The sequence below is a fragment of the Aricia agestis genome, chromosome 18 (assembly GCF_905147365.1).
Source record: "Aricia agestis chromosome 18, ilAriAges1.1, whole genome shotgun sequence".
NCBI lineage: Eukaryota > Metazoa > Arthropoda > Insecta > Lepidoptera > Lycaenidae > Aricia > Aricia agestis.
In genome coordinates this window covers 13,127,757-13,136,760 of record NC_056423.1, presented here as the reverse complement: position 1 = coordinate 13,136,760, position 9,004 = coordinate 13,127,757, and the positions used below count along the sequence as shown (strand labels likewise).

Here is a 9,004-nt window from a genome sequence, read left to right as displayed (position 1 = left end):
TTAATTTTATTACTAATTATTAAAGTACAAATACAATTAAGAATTTTGTGAAAATTTCAAGTACCTAGCTGTTACCGTTATTGATTGCGAGCAAAAAAGCCAAAAAATCACGTTTCTTGTATCGGAGCCCCCCTTAAATTATAACTTTATTTTATTTTTAGTATTTGTTGTTATAGCGGCAACAGATATACACAATCTGTGAAAATTTCAGAATTCTAGCCATAGCGGTTCTTGAGTTACAGCCTGGAGACAGACAGACAGACAGACGGACGGACTGACAACGAAGTCTTAGTAATAGGGTCCCGTTTTTACCCTTTGGGTACGGAACCCTAAAAAAAACAATAGCGGACAAGTAGGTAGGCCAGGCTCCACACAAAAATCTTCATAACCCTATGTGCTAGCAGTAAATCATTACGAATATTTATCCAAAACAGCTCTCTCGTAGTATGTGTACAAAGCTTTATGTAACACACGGTAACACTCGGTATCACACAGTAACACACTGGAATGAATCGCGTGGCAATTCTAACCTCAACTTAATTTTTCACTCTTGAATTTGCTTTTTCTACGTGATTCACACAACAATTCATGAACTACGAACAGTTTCTATGTTGGGAGACTCTTAGGTAATGTTTTTATTTACTTACTTTAATAGAATGATCGCTTTTTTCTCCAATAAAACAGTATCTGAATTTTCTGCAACAGACGTTGACGTCACCGTAACCCTTCAAAGATGGCTACTTGACATAGCTGTCAAATGAAATGTCATGAAGAGATGTTGCCATATAAATAAAATATATTAGGGTAGCCGTAACAAAAAGAAAATAATATAAAAACGAGTAACACACGCCAAGGCAACACACTGGAAAAAAAGTGGAGTCATGTATATTTTATGAATAAAATATGATGAGATAATTATTTATAACTACATAACAAGCACTATAATATTCAAAAAAGTAAGGGTTTAAATATTGCAAGAACTTTTTACACAAGTAGATAACAAAAAATACGATTTTAACGATTAAGAGTTTAAACAATGGCGTGGGGTCAGTAAAATTTTCATTGACTAGAAAAAAAAGAGGAATTATAAAATCTAATGGTGAGCCTTAGATTAATCTGAGACATCATTACTACTGTAAATAGGCTCGTAAAAACACTGCACACATAGTTTTTAACATAAAAATGCATAAAAATATTTTTGGTAAGCAAGGAGTGAAGGATGAACTAAGGAGTCACACGCTTTTTTCGAAAAGTGCATAGTTACGGGGCCTAACCCATAAAGGGGATTGCCCACTTTCTATAGACACTTTGGCCATTTGTGAACAGTTCATTAAGCTAATAATGTAATATGAATTAAATACTTTAGATTAGTGTTGTTGCACTATCGATAGTTTCGCTATCGATAGTTGACCTTGAAAAACAGTCGATAGCGCGAACATCATATCGAAAATATCGACATGCTGAAATACTATCGATACTATCGATAGTATCGATAGCAAAAATAAGGCGATTCTATTGTTAATTATCAATAGTATCGATAGTATCGATACTGTCGAAGTATGATACTATCGATACTTTCAATAGTATCGATAGTATTACCTCAAAATAGTCGATACTATCGATACTATCTACGATATATCTACGCGCTTCGATAGTATCGATAGTGTTGATTTAAAACTATCGACTAATTTTCGATAGTATCAACGAAATGAAAGAAGAGATGGTAAGTACATTGGCCAGCATATATTATCATAATATGTGACTGTGCCAGGGAAAAGGGACCACTTAAGCGGTATGGAGTTATTGATATCTTCTAAAACTAGATAAAATTACCTATCGAGTAAAAAAAGAATCATTTTCTTAGATGCAACCATTATTTTTTAATATTTTTTTAAACTTGTAGTAGGCAAAATGTACAAGTTGAGAAAAATGACTTTGAAGTTTAAGCTCGTGAAAAATACACTTCTACTAGGAAGTTATGGAATGATTGGTACCAAGTTAATCTACTATCATCAAAGATTGAAAAAAGATATCAATGGTCTCAATAACTGTAATGGTTTGAAAGGTTTACAAAGAAGAAACATGCAAGAGTGGAAAAAATGAAGTATCTTAATTACTGAATAATTTTAAGAAAATACGCTATACTCAATGGATTATTAATTATGGTTATATATTTGAAGTAGTAAAGGAACGGAAAAAATAAAAATACTATGTATCTTTTATGTTTTTTTAATCAAAAGTATTAAAATTATCATAAATTAGTTTAACACATTGTCATAACATAAAACAACTAAATTTTATGATTTTTTAAAGTAACATCACAAAATCAGCTAAAATATACATAAGCACAGAGATCCAAAGATAGTAATGATGCTATGTACTATGTTTTGTAGTAATTATCGTGTTTTAAAGTTTAGTGGTTTGATAGTGTTTTTCCTACGGAAATATAATTAGGGTACCACTTTGAGGACCTAGTAAAGTTTAGTGTCACAAGTAAAATAACTACTATTTAACATGATTAATATTACAGAAATCGTGTTATCACTATGTTAAATAGTAAAGTAAATGTATTTCGATAGTAAAATAAATGTTTTTCTGCGAATATTCGTTTGTAAGGAAATTATTCATTAATATTCTAAGTCAGGTACCACTTCACTAAACTTTACACTGGCTTACTTACAAAAAACTTTAAGTATATTTTGCTTACAAAAAAAACAGCTTGACAAACTAAAATAATTTAAGCAAAAAGAAATCATTTTTTTTTATTTCTTAAACTATTAACCAGATTCAGAGCGCTCATCAAGTTCCCTTTGTTTGCAAAAATAAACGTTATTTCTTTTTTGATTTCTGTGGCCCAGTTGGCCACAGTAGCCGCATTTGGGTGTTTTACGTCTTTGGCTTTCTATCGTGAGTACCGACGTCGATGGGGTTGCTGAGTCAGTACTTATGAGCGGCATTACCACGTCATGTAATGGATTTTCCGTATCACTTGTTGTAATGGTTTTTATAGGTTCTGGACACAACACATCTTGAGCGTCAGGGGAAACATACTGACGAATTTTTTGGAACAAATATTGTTGTCGCTCATACGATAACCTTACAGGCGGTATTGTAGTCGGTCTAGCATTTCGAGTGAAATCACAAGTTGGATTAAAAACTGCGATGTTTTTGATATCTTGGTCATCAAACCTTTTGGTACATTGCAGGACTCCAGGATCATTAATGGATGCTTTGTAGTGGTTGTAAGAAAGCAGCATGGGCACGCTTTGTGGGGATTTTTCTTTAAAGAAATCGGCCCAATTGTATGAATGCACATTCATTATTTCGCCAGTTTCATTACCGACAAGAACTGCCGTAACAGTGTCTGAATTATGGCAAGCTGAAACGGCGCAAGCATGAAAAATACTTCACTTGTCAAATATTACCTCAAAGTGGTACCCTTGGTACTAAACTTCGTGACCTATTATGATACTGAAATATTATGATTATATTTGTATTATTATATACATAATGTTATTTAAGGTATTAATAACCGATTAGTAAAAAAAACTCAATCTGCATAGTTTTCGACAAATTTTAGAAAATCGCTTATAACTCGATAACTAAAATCCTCAAAGTGGTCCCTTTTACTAGACACAGTCACATATTTCCCTCTAATGTTTGGATATTAACGTTATTGAAAGTTTAAGAAATATGGATACGCAAAGTACGTTTCAAATAAGCACAGATTCGAAACATGGAGTAAAACGCACTGGTAAGTAAAATATCTTTCTTTTAGTTTCAGAAGGTACACTTTTCATAATAACATATATTTATCTGTTAGAACGTACAGGATAGTACGTTATTGTACTTTAGCAGCATAAAATATTACAACATAACACCATATAATTTCACCTACAAAAATCATTACACCTTCTCCATTTCGTTTTGTTTCAGTGGACAATTGGACTCAAACGCGAGAAGCCAATATAACTATTCCCGAAAGAGGGTCCGAAAATATGCTGTCCTATTCGACTCGTAACTTACCATATGTTAACTACTATAGCAATCGACAAATATTGGATCCTCGCAATGAAGATATGGCCCGCATATTACTATATGAATTAGAGCGTCTCCCCGAAAACCTTCGTATCACGGCATTTACCACGATGTTCAACGAAATAAAAAAGCTACAAGGTGAAGTTTCCTCTAATGAGACCGATTCAAAAAAGAATGCAAAAGAAAATTTAAAATTAACAATCATGAAAAACTTGAAAAGATTACATGGCGATAATTCAGAATAATAAATACTTTTTGCAACTCAAGTTTTACATAGTCAAAAGCTCATGAAGAAAAGACCTTGTTCTGCCTAAAATAGTTTCTATTTTGTCATGCTTTATGTGTTCGCAACTATGCAATTAGTTATTTAATTTGAGTGAGTAAAAACTTTTTTTTTTACTTAAGTTTTTTACCAAACTCAATATGGAGGTTTCAATTTCAAATAAACCAGTATTTTGAGAAATAATTTTTGTTTTATTAATCAAAGTCACATGCACCTTTTAATTTAACTAAAATAATTAAAACAGACTTAACATTCTAAAAATAAGTAGTACAATTAAAAAAAACTTAAATCTTAATAGTACACAACTGTAGTGTGTTTTTGACTTAATTGCTGAGTATATAAAGTGTGAAATATATTTTAAAAAGTGTTATAGAAAACTATAATCAATATTTCTACATTATGTTGATTTTGAAAAGAACACTAGTTTAAAAAAAAAACCAAACAAAACAATTCAACTATGAAATTTGAAATTTTGAACCACCCTAAAATTGTGAATTACTTAGATACGTGAGCAAAAATTAATGAGTTTGTCAGTTTTATTCACTTTATATTATAATAATCAGCCCCCCTACTCCGTAGAATATTAGCGTTGGCCTTGACGCGAAATAGGCGTTATCCCAAAACTATTAACTTTACAGTCTTGCACGAAAGTTGATATTTTTGCGTTAACGCCAATTTTCTGTCAACGTCCACGATAATATTCTTGTGGAGTAGGCCTATCAAATCTCAATAGTTACTATTTTAAAGCTATATAATTTTATAGTAGGATGAATCATATAATGAATTACTTAATGAAATCAGTCATTTATCTCTTGAATATTTAATGTAGCCTAGTTGTATATTTTTTCAAAAGCTTACAATTATTATTCAAAAACAGTAGTGCATTTATGTGCTTGCAACTTAAACGGTTACGGCGCTCGGTAATCAATTGTCCAGCTTTTGAGAAGATCCTTTCGGCAGGGGTTGAGGTTCCTGGTATAGTTAAATATTTTAGAGCTATATGTTTTAAATTATTTTCATTAAACACCCAAAACTCAATTGGGTATTCTGACCTCGGCAACAAAGGCTTCTCGAGATATTGCCGAAGGTCAATGATAGCGTCGGCTGTGACTGAATGCTTTTCTTTATTTTGTTGTACATCTATGAACGATAAAAGACTATCTAATCGAGATTTTTTGGAGGAGCTGGAATCATCTTCTAAATCTTCTAATAAGCTTTCGTCAGTTCCACTACTGGAAGTAGCAATAACCTTCATTTTCTGTCTTGACGAAAGGTATGATGAATATTCTTTTTGGACATAAGATACTGCTCTTTCTATGTCAGTATCTGTTTTGAAGCCGACTTTCTTGAAATGAGGATTTAAAAGGGTTGATATAATACAAGCAGATCTATTTTCAAATGGTTTCAGTTTTTCATTGATGGAAGACCTCATATGTTGAATCACATTTCGTGCAGCTGCAGAAAAGTTTTCGTCTTCAAATTCTACTAGTTTTAAGCTCAATCCTTTTAATAGCGGAATAATTAATGATATCATCACATATTGTTCGCCAGATATAGCCACTGTACTGGTATCAAAAGGATCTAAAAGTTTCTCGAGTTCATTAAGAAATATCTTCTGCAGTTAAATTAGGCGGTGCATTCGGGAGCTGGCTGATAGCCAGAGTTAATTCTTCTCTTACGACTATCAGTCTTTTAATCATATAAAAAGCGCTATTCCATCGTATTTCAATGTACTTTATTAATTTAAGTTCGGGTTTCTTCATATCCCTTTGTATGGATTTTAATCTGTCAGATGCTAAAATACTTCTTTTGAAATAAGATACAATAGCTGAACATTTATCAATCAACATTTTAACATTAGGTTCAATTAAGACATCTTTGATAACCAGATTTAGTGTATGTGCAAAGCACGGCATGTGACGAATTTTTAAAATCTGGGCAACTTTAACCATTGTGGAGGCATTATCAGTGACGAGAGCAACAATTTTACTGCGGCAATCCCACTCTTTTAAAATGCGATCTAAAACCTGCAAAAGAAATTTACATTATTGAAGAATGGCAGTTTCAGCTTCACTTTTAAATTTTTAAATACGAAGTGCCTATTGATGAATTATATACGGTGTAAATCTTCATCGGATTAATGAATTTTAAGGCATAAATTAAGTTTCTACCAGTTGGGGGAAAAAAGTACATAAAAAAAGATGGTCAATTTATTGTTGACCAATTCAAAAATGAATTAGATTACATTGGCTCATAACATTAAACGTCAAATTGACGTGATGTTTCAACCTTAAAGAAATTGATGCTAAGTAACTTAAACATTTGCCAATGACAGGTTCTTATTATATAAGTTGTATTTTTACTAAAGGTAGCTTACATGATAAAGTATATTTTTAAGGTAATCGTGAATTAAAAACTTAAAAGGAATAAACAAATTGAGACAAATGCAAGAAAGAAAAAAAAATGTTGAAATATGTAGGTACATACTTAATTTCGCCTTATTTGTGTGCTGTTTGTGTGCATGTTTAGGTATGTGGGGTGTGTGGGAGTGTGTGCATGCGTTGTGCTATGATTTGAATTAGTATTGCTGTCATGCTTTTGTTATTATGTGATAGGGTGTGTGTGTATATCGTAGCAACTCAATTTCAACGAAAGCCCCAGAAACATTTTGTAATAACAATTGGCAACGCCAAGATTACAGCAACGCCCTCTAGCGGCCCTTAAAAACTATCTTATGGTAGATGTCAAATAGTTCCTTTTTATAGAACCCAACTTGTAGAAATATGCTATGATTACGTTTTTGTTTTATTTTTTCATAAGCTACTAAAATGGCATACTATCATTAGCAGGCGCGGCGTATTTATACGATACTCAAAATACACGGTGCTCTGCCATTCGCTTTTAGACAACCGACTTCAATTTTGTTGTCAAAGTTGTATTAAATAAATAATAAAAAATAAATACTTACTGCAGCAATATTATCAGCTGTATGTCTTTCTTCTATAACTGTAGCTTCCAAAAATGCAGCTTCAAGTCGTTGATTTTTTATAAAATGGGCAGTTACTGCTAATATTCCTTGATTGTTTTTCGATGACCACATATCTGTGGTCAACGCAATATTATCGACACTTTTCAAAAGTTCGTGTAACTTTATTTTTTCTGTTAAATATAGTTTTGGAAGTAGTTTAGTAGTTATTGTAAATCTAGATGGCAACTGGTATTTAGAATCCAAAGCAGCAACAAATTCCTTTAAGCCCTCGCGCTCAGATAGCCGAAGTGGTTCCATATCTCTGGCTATCATTTTAGTGAATAATAAATCTAAACGCTTTTTTCTTGTTGAACAAGGATTATAATATTCAATTGACGAATCCGGATTTTCCTCAACCAGGCTTGTATCGGCTGATTCGAAGCTACTCTGTTCATTTGAAGTAGATGGAACTTGATATTTTTCGGGATGTTTCCTCATAATATGGTCTTTCATATTTGAAGTGTTTTTGCTATATTTATACTCTCCAAAACAGTAGTTACACTTTATTTTCATATCACTTATTTTTTCAAAGTGCTGCCACATAATAGATTTCATTTTGGGTTTCTCCATTTTCTGCTCTTAGTTAACAATTCACTCACACACAACAAAACCTTCAACTTTATGTATAACACTATTCCTAATAGGTTGGTGGTAGGTAGGCAAAGAAATATTAAATAAAAATTAATGGCAGATACATTAATGTTGCCAGGTTAATAATGTGTAATACCTATATGATCATCACCTATTTAACCTTTAATGGAAAAGTAATAGTATCGTTAAATATTTGACTATCGATAGGGCAAAACTATCGATACTATCGATAGTATCGATAGTATTGCTCTCTATCGATAGTATCACATAAATTTGTCTATCGATACTATCGATAGTATCGATACTATCGATAGTGTTTGTATAAATACTATCGATAGTATCGATAGTATTGCTCTCTATCGATAGTGTCACATAAATTTGTCTATCGATACTATCGATAGTATTGATATTATCGTCAAGGCTCGATAGTTTCGATTTTACTATCGATAGTATAACTGATTTCCAAGGCCACGATAGTATCACGATACTATCGATAGCTATCACTATCGCAACAACACTGCTTTAAATCAGTAAAAAGCAGAATATAAACCTAGTTTTGTATCAGACTTTATATTTAGATTTCTATGTGTTATTGGAAAAGGTAAATAATCAAATAAAACAACATATTTTTAATAAATAAAGGGTTTTCCAATAAGAGGTGTTATTTTGATATTCAAAGAAAAATGCCATTTTTTATTATAAATCATCAGATGTTTATTTCATTACAAAGAGGAAGGTATGCCGTTAATAGTGGAAAATAACATCAGGCAAATGACCACCACGGCCACGCTTGCAGGACAAAATCCTTTTCATGAAATTTTCCATAACTAAATCCCAAAGTGGCTGCTCTATGTCCTCGATAGCCTCACGAATTCCATCTTTGAGGTCTTGAATCGATACTGGGCTGTTGGCGTAGACCTTCTCCTTCACGTGGCCCCAAAGAAAGAAGTCGCAAGGTGTTAAATCACAAGATCTCGGTGGCCAATTGTGATCACCTCTTCGAGAGATAACACGGTCCGGAAACTTTTCCCTTAAAAGATCAATGGTTTCGTTGCTTGTGTGGC

At 32.5% G+C, this 9,004-nt stretch overlaps 1 long non-coding RNA gene across 1 annotated transcript; it reads left to right on the top strand.

Annotated features, from left to right (window-relative positions):
• Positions 1 to 1,364: 1,364 nt before the first annotated feature.
• LOC121735959 lies at positions 1,365 to 4,462 on the top strand. Its single transcript, XR_006036948.1, has 3 exons — positions 1,365 to 1,723; positions 3,684 to 3,754; positions 3,937 to 4,462. It is a non-coding gene; the product is annotated as an uncharacterized LOC121735959 (long non-coding RNA).
• The last annotated feature ends 4,542 nt before the right edge of the window (positions 4,463 to 9,004 follow it).